Source organism: Falco rusticolus, chromosome 1 (genome assembly GCF_015220075.1).
Source record: "Falco rusticolus isolate bFalRus1 chromosome 1, bFalRus1.pri, whole genome shotgun sequence".
NCBI classification, from domain to species: domain Eukaryota; kingdom Metazoa; phylum Chordata; class Aves; order Falconiformes; family Falconidae; genus Falco; species Falco rusticolus.
In genome coordinates, this window is record NC_051187.1 from 95,271,143 (window position 1) to 95,283,767 (window position 12,625).

At 40.7% G+C, this 12,625-nt stretch overlaps 1 protein-coding gene across 4 annotated transcripts in view; it reads left to right on the forward strand.

Annotated features, from left to right (window-relative positions):
- RBPJ (recombination signal binding protein for immunoglobulin kappa J region) overlaps positions 1 to 12,625 on the forward strand; it is a 154,358-nt gene that overhangs the window by 35,072 nt on the left and 106,661 nt on the right. The window contains exon 1 of one of the 4 annotated variants that reach the window (XM_037390764.1): positions 7,782 to 7,800. The exons of the other annotated variants lie outside the window; for them this stretch is intronic. The gene's annotated coding sequence lies outside the window, so the exon portion shown is untranslated. Of the gene's footprint in view, positions 1 to 7,781; positions 7,801 to 12,625 lie in introns of those variants that run through there. 4 annotated transcript variants of the gene reach the window in all.

Below are 12,625 nucleotides of genomic sequence, written 5' to 3' on the forward strand. Positions count from 1 at the left end.
TACAAACGGAAGACCTCCCAATCCATAAAATAAGACTTTCTGCCTTGACTAAGACACAGCTGTCCATATGTAAATTAAAACATGAGAATCAGCTTGTAGAATATTGAAGTTATTGTACAACATTCAATGTCCTGTGAGACAGCATTGCTACACCACCGCATAAGTTGTCAATATTTTCAAACCCCCTAAAATTAAATGACTTTTCATAATGTTTCATTTTTAAACGTTCATAGGTTGTCTGGTTTTGGCTTCAGGGCAATTTGAAGTCTTATCAAAATCAAGTTATTTTGGCTTTAGATTAAAAAAAGTCCTTTTTAATCTCTTAAAGACCAGTGCTTAGAAAAGATAAAGCCACGTCAATCCAGTATGGAGTTGCAGTGCTAGTACCTTACGCAAACCAGTGCGCCCACGTTACTGAGCAAAGTGCCGTGTATCTGTTTTGAATTGGCTCCTGTCGGGGCATCCATCATAATGGTGTCTGCAAGTCTGAGAATGTAAAGCTACTTGCTTTGCGGCCAACCTCTAACTACTAATAAGGGTTAGAGAGAAAGTTTCCTTGGAGGCGGTTCATCCCCTAATTGCTTGCACAGATTTTCTAAAGCCCTTCTCAGATGAAGCTGGCATAAAGTCCTGTCAGAGACAAAGGTTCAGACCACAAGGGCAAGAGCAGCTCCTGTGCTCCCACAGCCATGGCTGCCAGTGCCCCAGGGCCCACGCTTACGACGAGCTGGGGGGGCACTGGGGACGGACAGTGCTGTTTGTAGAGGTGGGCTTCAGCTGGGGCCAGCTGCTGGCGTAGGCAAAGCAGAGCATTGTATCAAGGGTGGAAGATGTCTAATAGCAGCAAAAAGGCTCTGCAGCTTGCTTGGTCTGTTGGAGGTCCTGCTCCTTGGCTTGCCACTGTGGTCTTTGGCAGGGATGGGCAGGAGGGAAGGAGCTGTTGAACTTAGGGCCTCTTCCAAAAGCAGGATGAGTAATGAGGGCTCTCCCCTCAGTCTTTGTCTTACTTTGCCTTTTGCCCTCCTCTCCAATGGCAGAAAGAGTGTGACCTCTCATCCACAGGGAGGCAAAATGCATTTTTGTCTGCTCTTTTGAGAATCCATGAGTCCCTTCTGGTGCAGCGACTTGTAATTCCCTTTCCTAAAGAACAAGGACTGTGGGGAAGTGAGCTTGTGAACAGTGGTAAATAGGGGCTTAATATTTGTGAGATAAAAAATTATTAGAGTGAGAGGTTTAACAATAACCGTACCTTTCTGGAGTTGGGGAATATAATGAATATGGCCAGGTGTATTTTTGCTGGTGTAGACTGTGCAAGAGTCCTTTGAGCTAACCGAATACGGCCAAGCTCTGAACCAAAAGCCCTGACCTGTGCTAACATAGGGTATCTCAGCTTTGACATGGTTACCTGGCTTGCAGACCACAGCTGGCTCACAGCTGGCCAGGTTGTGGAGTATGGACAGGGTGGACTCAGGTTTCCCTGTGTCCAGCTACCCGGGGCACAAGTCTAGCAGATCTATGGGACACCTAAACAAAAGCCTGGTTGTTTCTGGGTGGCAAGCCTGTTTTAGACATCTTTTGGTTTTGATCTTTTGTCATGCCTACAGGCTGGGATTTTTCTTTCCCTGTCAGCAGGTCATTTAGAGTTGGACCTGCTGATCACATGGATTCTAGGTAAGACCCAATGAAACAAATGAAGATCCTAACTTTATTTTGGGTTCTGCTAGCATCTTTTAAACCCAGTATTTCAAAGCTTTTCACAAACATTATAAAGAAGGTCTACAAAGGTGTCATTGTCTCTGTTTCACAAATGATGAAGCTGAAGGACGCAGGTGTTTGAAGGCAGGCCCAAGACAGCAGAGCAGATATGAGTGTGAGGACACAGATAACATTGCCACAGGGTCTGGGCTTTAACCAGGGGATCACAGGGAAGTGCTGTAACCACTTTAGGCTGCACTGTTTATTTATATTTTCATATCAGAGAAGTTACTATCATGTTACTATACACTGGGACTACTGCAATAGTATCGTAGTAGTAACTGTAATATTACAGTTAATAAAAAGGCAGCATTCTAGAGCTGTGAATGGCAGACTATGTACACATTTTGGTTAATAAGGTGGTAGCAGTGGTTCAGAATTCACAGTGTCAGGCCAAGAAAGTGACGGGGAACTTTTTAAAAGCTGAATGCCTGACCTGGCAGTAAGAATATATAAGATAAACAAGAAGAAATCCTTTCACAGTGAGGGAATGTAACAATTCCCATAAGATCTTTTTTTAATATTCTCACTGTGAACACAGTTAAATAAAGTAACTGGCAGCAACATTCAGCATAAAGTCATTCCCTGTTTATTAACAGCAGTTCTAATTAATGTAAAGTCAGCTCAATCTAAACAAAAAAAATAATATTTGTAATCAATCTTTGAACTGCTCTGGAGCATCTGGTAGATTTTCCCTCCTGCAATATTGTTATCTGATTACCAGGCAAGAAGTAGTTTTGAGCTCCCCGACAAGAGCTACATTTTCTGCAATAACACATCAACAAACATAGAAATTTACAAATGAAAAGATTCCAAAGTGTTATGAAAATATTTCTTTCCTGCACTTCGATGTGCGATCAATAAATCAAGGCAAATGTGGAACAGGTGCAAGAGGGACGAAATGGTCTCTTTAAGGTGATTCTCTGTATAAGAGTGTAGGCTCAAGGAACATCACTGAGGTGGTGTTGGTGTGCTGGGGTTGCTGCATGAGCCTGGGGGCATGACGCTATCCTTATGTGCTGCCCATATGAGAGAGCCAGAAGTAACTAGAAGCTCTAGTGCTGGAAGTGATTTTATTCAGGTTCAACTGATCTAATGCATGGCTGTGCAGTAAGGAATTTGTGGCTGGAAAATTTCAACCTGGGAACTGATTTCCAGTGGAGAAAGGAAGCTCTTTGCTAGGTATTGTAGAAATGGTAGGGTGGAAGAAAACTTGGACCTGAAACTGCCCAGCACCGATGCAGGATCAGGTATCCATACACCACCCTGACAGGTCATTTTTAACTTGTCATTATAAATCTCACGTGAAGGAGATTTTACATTTTTTTCCAGCAGCTTAACACGGTCTTTCACATCTCCAACTGAAACCTGTGCTTAGTAGCTTTGACCCAACAGTGTACTAATGCAGCAGAACGGCTTTGGGGATCCAAGGTAGTAACTGCCCAGACCCGGTCCTGCCCACTTGCTGGACTCTCACCTGGGGTGTGCTGCACTCTTCCCCACGGTGTTGTACAGATGTGGCCCAGGACAGTCAGGGGAAGAGGCAGGACCTGACCTGCTACCTTTTCCCCAGGGGTGAAAGGGAGTGGGTGTCTGACAACAGAGCCGATCTCAAACAGCTGCACCCTTATGGTGCCTGTGAGCCCTGGGCAGTGAGTTGCAGAGCCGCAGGTGTTGGTGCCACAGGTGGGAAGGGCAGGGTGGGAAGGTGCCTCTCCACGTGTGCGCCCCAGCATGGCGCAGCAGGCACACGTCACAAGCCACCCCTGCACAGGATGGCAAAACTGGGACCTACTCCTGCTGCTGCAGGGGATGCCAAGCGCCTCAGATAAAAGCAAGGTCAGCTAGCCAAATTAAGTTTGTCATAATATTTCAAAGTTCAGAAAAGCTTATCTGATCACAATATAGTCCATTCAGCTCTGAAATTAGCTCATTTTTTCTCTACAAAAGATCCCAGAGTGTGCAAAGCGGAAGGCAGGAGATTGAGAGAATGCTGTATGTTATACGAACAAAGTTATGACACTTTCTTAGACAAGGCTGGTGTTGGCCAAAGCTTCCTTCTTGGAAAGTAAGAAATAAACAGTCCTTCCTCAGCTCGGCTGAGTATAAGGTTTATTTTAAAACCTCTGCTGGAGGGAGTCCAGTGAAGGACTGTGAATTTGATGTAGGGACAGGGGCATCCCTCCTATGAGGAAAGGCTGAGAGAGCTGGGACTGTTCAGCCTGAAGAAGGCTATAGGGGGATCTCATCAATGTATATAAATATCTGGAGGGAAAGTGCAAGAAGGATGAAGCCAGGCTTTTCAGTGCTACCTACTGACAGCACTAGAGGCAATAGGCACGAACAATGACAAACCGTCTGAATGTCTGAATGTCACAATGTTTCACTGTGAGGGTGACCAAGCACTGGAAGAGGTTGCCCAGAATGGTGGTGGAGTCTCCATCCTTGGAGATGTCCAAAAGCCACCTGGACAAGGTTCTGGGCAACTGGCCCTAGGTGGCCCTGCTTGAGCAGGGGCGTTGACCCAGATAACCTCTGGAGATCCCTTCCAACTTCAACCATTCTGTGACTCTTTTAATTTTTCCTTTACAGACCTTGAAAAAACAGCAGCTTTTCAGGGAATGACCTGCTTATATGACCCTGAGCCAGCATGTAGGAGAGTGCAAATATCTGCCATAAGGCAGATGAGTCCAGTCCAGAATTTAGATGAGCGATAGTCTGTGAGACCTCAGTGAGAGGACTCAGGCAGGCCCTCTCCTAGCAATTTTAAGGATGTAAATACCATATCCAATATAGAAAGATCTACAACAGTGAGAAAAGCATGAAAATATTTTTTCCAGTTGTTTGATGTGCTGTCTTGTACCTGTTTGTTCAGGACTCCATTTATTTTAATAACTGATCAAAAAACTGCACTGACTCCATACAATTAAAACCTCAAATCCCAGTGTCATGTCAGGGTACGTGACTTGGTATCACCTCTGAGTGTCAATCAAAACAAAAAAAGCAGCAGATACGGAAGTAGAAAAGAAGTTTCTTGCATGGCTACTTACAACAGACTCAGCCTGTTAGATGCAGGACTGCTGCCCTCTGGATAGGGCCTTCTGAACCATTTTGAAATAGGAGCTAGAAATTAAGTGACATAAGGGCCTTTTGACCTATTTTGAGATGGATCACTCTGAGGATCTCGTTTGTTTTCATTCTGTCATTCTACTGTCCCTTCAAGCATTTTCTCAGATTCAGACGGTAGCTGTGATTGTGGCAGTTCCATGTCTACTTCCCCTCCCTTTAAATAACTGGTTAGAAGCAGACCTTTAGAAAAGCTACTGCTTTTAGTTGCATGGTTTGCTTTATTTCTTTAGTGCTGAAAAATCTCTTGTCCTGAGATTTTTCTTCAATAAAAATAAAGTGGAAACTTATTTTACCAGAATACTATGTTCCTGCTGACTGTGACCTACCTATACTCATGATGCATAAGCCCACACATTTCTTTTTGTTATGGATGAGTATTTTCCCTGTTTTTCTGTTCTTTCATTTTCTATGGAATCAATAATAGACATTTTTCTATGTCTCTGTGCATCACTAGAGAGGATCTGTTAGACAATAACTACATGGAGTCTTGGCTTTGGAAGGTCCTTCTTGCCTAGAACTGAGAGGAGTGTGGAAATTAAGGACAAACTTTATGCCACTGACGGCTCCTATTTCTCCTTCTGTCTGCATGCTTGTTTTAAAGTTATGTAGAAAGCTTACTGCACTCAAAACCAACAAAGATGGTCCGGAGCATATTTTTTCAATACTATTTTAAACGTGTGGTTATGGCTCTGAGAGACATGGTTTCACCAGCCACACCCTTCTCCTTTTCCCAGCTTCCTCAAACGGTTCCTCAGTGCTAGAGCAGATTCACTCCATGTGGAGCAATTGTGCAATCTTACACCATCCTGCACTCTTTGCCTCTCCATTTTCCTTACCCACCATGAAAAGAGTTGATCCAATATATTCAAGGCGTAACCAAAGCATTTTTAAATCAAATTGCTATCTAATTGTTATAATCAAAGGTCCCATTGCTATAATCTATTTACTTGTTTTCTGCTTATCAAATGACCTTCAGTTTAATCTCTAACATACCTGAATTTCACATTGGACAAATTTTCAACGATACTTTTACCACTGGCAAAGATTGTTGAAGGAGATAATTTTTTGTGGGATTATTTCCTCCTATGATACTTCATTTCTCTTGTAAATAGTGTTTGATGATCCTCTACTTTGAATATGTTTCATGTATTTTAACCACAACATGTTGGAAGAAATAGCAAAAACATTATCCTGATAGAATACTATCTAGATAAACACTATTTTTGCAGTGTTCTCTAGGGAATTAAGCAGAAACATAAAAAGTTTACCACTGGAGTATTAGCAAAGGCCTGCAGAAACTGTAGAGTGAGATGAAGTTAGGAATAAATTACAGGTATGAATACAGAGAGCTTTCACTGTCAGGTTCAATTAATACTAACATTTTCCTAAGTGCCATTTTATAGTTTGTGTCACCATTGTACCTGCTCATTAATACATGTGTTTTAATAAACATTCCTGTGGCAGAAGGAAATAATTCTGTTTCATGGATGAGGAGTTGAGAAACAGAGATTAAGCAATTTCTACAAAGTCACACAGGAAACATGTGGCTAAGCCTACATCTTTTGAATGCCAGTCTGGTGGTGCAACTACACCAGCAGCTCTCTGCCAAAAAAGTTGTGCTAAAGCTCTACATTCAATACTGTAAAAAAAATCAAGATGATCATTAACTTCTAATATATTATGAATGGTACAATGCATAGCACCATATCTAGTAGTTATGAATCCTAGTTTACTTAAGTTCTACCAGCTGCGCTACTGCAAATTGCTGCTGCTCAGAACACAGAATTTTGGAGCAAGATCTACAGATATTGACATATTATTATGGCAAGAAGTGAATGAATGGTACTTGTTCTACTTACGTGATTAAGATTACTTCCCTCCTACCACTGTAAAGTGCAATCCTGTAGAAAACTGCTTAACTCTAACCTAACGCTAGTCACCGACTATGGTTAATGTGTTTTGTGACTGTTCACTTATGCACAGAGTCCAGATTACCTCTACCCACAATACCTCATATTTCTGAAACACCCTTGAATATGTTTCAGAAATATCCTGACTGATCATAGATGGTGACTGCTATTAAAAGGTGATTTTTCAGTGGCTTTGGACAAATTGTGTAAATTCAGTTGAGAAAATATAGTTGCTCACACAACTTTTTTAGATTTAGCATCTATCTGATCTTATGTGGAAGTGCTTCTATAATAATGACATGGGCTACTTCGCAGCTTGTGTGGGTCCCTTGACACATGTCCTTTCTGTGGCAACTGGAAGACCACAGTGTACAGGTGTATTGAGTTTACCACATGGCAGTCCCTCTTAAGGCTCCTCCAAAACCTCTTAATCATGTTTTGGTTTCAGTTTTCACCTTGCCTTTTTATTTATATGCCTCAACCCACGACCACCAGGTTGTAGGATACCTCACCATCAGCTTCCTCTGCTGTGCTTCAGCTGCTCTGTCACAGCCTCAGGAGGGGATACCTGATGGGGATGCCAGGGACCTGAGTCTATTTTCATTCTCTCATCTGTCATGTCTTCGGGCAGAGCACTGCTGCAGAGCATCCACCAGCTCCTTGGTTGGTTTCAGGGACCCTTGGAAGGGTCCTCTGTCGTCTCCTTCCATCTCCAAATACTGTTTTTTCATTTCTAACCTATGACCGTAAAGTCTCTCCCCTTCTTTCATTTGTTGCCCCCCATCATTGTTTGTTTTCTCCCCAGTTTTTCTTTTGCTTACGTACTTTGCTGGGAGGTCATGGGCAGAGTGTATTCAGCTTTCTCAGGGACTGGCTAAGGCCCATTACCTTTGGAGGAAAATCCACTAGGAACAGTGATCAACTTCAGGCAGCCTGGGAAGAGTACAGGAACAGGAGAGTCAACCAGCAGTATTTCTGATCACCCACTGATCTGCAGCCTTCTGAGGTAGGCGCAGTCCTTGTTCTCCTTTGAATATGATGAATTTTCTTAATACTACTTTCAGATAAAGGTCATTTTGAGGGTATTTAGTGGGATGTGGATTTAGGTATGAGTATTACTGTAAGCCTAATTCTGGACAAATGCATCAGAAGATCTTCTGGAGGGAACCTTCCTAACAGAAAATGAACACAGCTTTTTATTCAGAATTTCTGGCTGTGTTAATAAACACCTCATATTCTCCCCAGTAAGATGATGGTCCACGTAAATTAGGTTTAAGGTGTTTGCACAAACATCCTGTATTAGCTTTCACGCTCAAAGTGAATATTCATATTGATTTTAAAAATCCATTAATCACCCCAAACAATTTCACATCTAGAAGAAAAAGCTGAGGAACTCAGTAGTGAGGCATTCAATTGGAATGACCTTAAGTGGGCAGTTTCTTCCTCTTTGATTCATTAGTTACCTGCTTGCAGAATTCTTACCTTGGGTACTTGAATATATAGGAATAGGGGACCAGTGAAAAAAGGAGAAACGATCAGAGGCTTAGGGAGCTTGAAAAGTGAGTCTGTCAGCAAAGAGACATTGCAAGAGAAGTAATTAGGAGGTGCATGGAACAAATACCAAATAAGCAAATAATAGTCAGTGCTTAAAGGATTAACAGCATGATTGCATGGGTGTCCAGTAAGCAAGGCTGGAGAAAGAATTTGAGTCTTGGAACAACTTTTCTATGTTATGCTGTTGCTCAGAGGCAGTGCTGGGGGAGTCCCTGTTCCTTCCAAGCTTTTCTAGAAAGCTGATTAATAAAGTGTTTGCTACACAGGCACCAGGGAAAGGAAACTAGAACTTGCAAACTATCAGATTTGCATTGGAAGCTCTGGTAATAGTAATAATAATTTTAATAAAGTGAACAATATTTTCCAGCTGTAACCTGTATTCTAAAGGAAGTTCTAGAAAAACCTGTTTTAAGAAAAGATTCAACACTGGATTCTTAATCTGTGAGGGTGTTCCTATCAGTTGTTGCTAATTAGCATCAGCAATATGTTCTTTTGTGTATGTGTGTTCATGAGGTTTGACTAACCTTGGTAAATAATGCAAAGTAAAATTGTAGTGTTTGATCTCATGACAAGAAGAGGGGAGAAGCTGTGGGTAGTTAGTCAGTCTGAAGTAAAAGCTTACCACAGCTGAAACAGTTTTCAGATGAGGTAAGTAGCCAAGCAAAGACTGATTAAACTCCTTATTTGAAACACAGGTCTTTTGTCTACCTCTGCTAGTCTTGTAGAGCAATAATAATCTCTTCTTTTGTTATTTTGATGACCGTGTATTTGTGTTGAGAATTTCCATGATATCTTTTGCCTGTAGTTACTTGCTTTCAAGATTTCGGTTAAATACTTGATTTTTTATGCTGCTTGGATACTTCATTTCTTAGACATCTCTGTTTACTTATAAAGAAGAGAGGTTCCAGCTTTCATGTGAGTTACCCAGATGAGAGAGGACCTGACTCTGGAGCAAAATACTTCAGCTGGATTCTGTTAGTGGCCTTGTACAGGTATATACAGATGCTGAAATGAGGCTAAATTTTTGCTGACTTCATAAGGTAGATGTTCAAAGCTTCTTCCCTAAAGCAAGTGACTGTATTAAAGGCAGAGGACTGAAGACCTGGCCATTGTCCATCTGAAAAAATTCTTCTGCTGATAGTCACCTAAGGCATAAGGTAGACTAAAATACTAGATCCATTGCTGGCCAGTGATGAACTTGCACTATTTTCAGGTATTTATCAGGTATGGAAAACTTGGTAGATTTAGCACTTTTTGAATTTTCTTTTTAAAATGTAAATATATGCCAAATGGTGAAAATGGAACTGATGTTGTCCTATGACTTCTTGTGATGGGCAATTGGTGGCCATGCATAATTTTACTCGTGGATTTCTAAGAACAAGATACATGGCTGTGTCTTAAAGAGCAGCATAATGGGGAAAGAAGGAACATTCAGATGTAGGAGATAAGGCAGTGGCAATCTGAAGATCTATGTCCTTGATAGGACTAGCTGTAAGGTTCTGGAAATCATTCCTTTAAGACAATGATTTAAACCATTATTATTTTTTTTTCAGTCTTGTAGTTGTTTTGAATTTTTCAGGATGAGAAAAACCAGTTTATAACATTCCAAAATTTTAATTTTTTTTCAGGGGATTTCTGGGTTCTCCTTTTACTCCTTAGCACTTGACAGTAGTTTAAAGGTGTAAAATGTTAGCATCCCTGTATTTTGTTCGAAGTTAAAAAGAGAAATTAAAAACTTCTACACTTTTGTTCCAAATGGAATAAGTGGAAGAACAGCATGGCAGAATTGGAAGTTAATTATTGTTTTGATCTTTTAGCTAAAATTCACTGATTCAAAGACTAGGGAACTCCTGACTAAGAAGAGACTAAAGTCTAGTCTTTAAGTACAATCCTCTGGGTGTTGGAGTAATCTGAATTTTCCGTTATCTCTGACTGGGCCGAGGCTTCAACTGGCATGAAGGGGCAGGAGTGGTAAGCTGGCCTCACCTTGATTTGTATATTTGGTTAATAAACTGCTAAAGAGGCACTGGGAACATACACCAGATTCAGGACTTGCTGATTCCCATTTCCCACTGAGAGAATCCTTTTTTTTTGGAGGCTCTTCTTATGGAGTTGCCAGTCCGGAACTGTCCTACATCTAATGGAGGAGGAATGAGAAGAGCTAAAATGGAGTCAAACAACTAAATAGCTGACTTTATAGCAAAGACACGTAGAAATGAGCTTGATCCTGTAGGTTAACTATTAATATTTTTTGTCCAGCCCAAGAATACAACTAAAATGGTGAGAACTCTATGAAGTCCTCTGGAAAATTTGATGAACAACTTGTGAGGCTAATCAGCCATATTGTAAGAAGGAAATTACACAATTAACCAAAACCTCAGGAGACTTGGGTAAATTCACTGATAGCTCCCTGCCCCTACAAGACCAAATAAAGCCCCAGATTGTTGTGAAATCCTTGAAATTTCTCTTTTTCCACTGAAAATGGAAATTAGCACTAAGTACAAGCCTAGTGATTAGTCAAGGATTTAAAATCTGTCTTTTTAGAGTGGCTGGGCCAAGCAGGTTCTACATTTCATCACAGGGGCAGGACAGAATCTAATCTGGATCTGACCCATAATAGTTAAAAATGTTTGCTCTAGAGGTACTGCAAGCAAGGCTGAATAACAGCAGTAAGTGAGCATATGACATGATAAGTGAAGCTAAGCTGTATTTACTTTTTCCGCTCTAAAAATTGAAAAAGAAAAAAAAAAGGGGGGGGGTGTTGGCAGTGGAAAGTAATTCAGTATTTATAGAATTCATCCATGTGAACAAAAGATGCAGCTAGTATTTCAGTTGGTGCTATGATAATTGATGACTTTATGTGGGGGTACATTATTATATACCTCACTTTCAAATTACCTAGCTTATTCAAACAAATCTTTCCAAAATGTATCAATTAGATTAACTCAGTGCATCAATCAGCAGCATTCAAGATTGTGCTGACTTCAGTTTTTGTGGTGTCTTCTTTGCAGTATTGTTGCTCTTATAAAAATTGTTTCTGTGGTCCTTTCAGATTTCCAAAGTCGGCTGCATCCAAATTCTTCTAGCAATGGACATTTTGGATAGTTAGGGATAACTATTTCCAAAACCACATTTAATTTATTTATTACCTCATCCCAGAACTTATTTTACCCTAGGGCACAACCAAAACATATGTAACTAATTATCCTGAGAATGTCCACAGCTCCAGTAAGTATGATTTTATTTTATTTTTTGAATCCCACTATTTTTCATTCTTTCTGGTGTCCATTAAGTTCTACAGAGACATTTCTGCTGGATTAATTCAGCTTTGAGTTCATGTGCAAATTCATTTATGTTTCAGAATACTGTCTCATCTTTTGCTGTTCAAGTAATAATCTAGATCTTGGTCCACGGGCTCTTAAGCCTCTGTCAAACATTTCAGGGATATCAAATAAGAAAGTCACAAAATGAAGGCACCAAGGCCCAGATGCAGTCAGTTTAAATTCCACTAACGTCTCTATGCCTGGTGATTCCTCTTGGCTACACACAGCTGAAGATGCAGGGCCAGCCAGGAGGAAACATTAGGCAAGAAGAATAAATTGGAATTTAGCCAATACAAATCAGATCTTGTGTCTCTGATTTTGATTAAAAAAACAAACTGCAAAAGCTCTGAATTCTTCAGGATAGAAAGCTGTCTTATGAGCCTGAATTTTGTTTAAAGATAGCTGTTTTCACTGTCTTCCTTCCAAAAGAGGGAAATAACGAATAACAAATACTTACTGAACTGCAGTGGAGTTATAGGAGGAATAAAGTCGGGCCATTCTGATAGAAGTCTTTTTGTTTGAATTTCTCTGATGTTTGATGTTCTGTGATGTCCTGAGTGAGTCCTGATTCTAGGACTGCAAGAAGAAGTGTTTAAAAATAACCTAAAACAAGAAAACAAAAAAAAGCCCCAATGACAGAAACCTATAGTTGTTTGGAGAAACTTTCAGGCAGATGGGTGCTAAAGCTCTCTCAAATATACAGGTTTTCTGTTCTTCATTGCCACAGAACAGACTCTTCCAGCTTGCTCATGGGAGTGAGGGAAGCTACACATTAAAAGTATGCTGGCCCCAGATCAATGCAGTGTAAAGAACCAAACCTGTTCAGTCTAACTATTAGAAGCAGCTTAATTCTCACGGAGAGGAGATCCACCTATGCTAATTTATCTTATCAGGAAGCCTGGTAAATTAGCCTTAAGCAGCGATCACCAGACTGCCTAAAAACTGGGTGTGCAT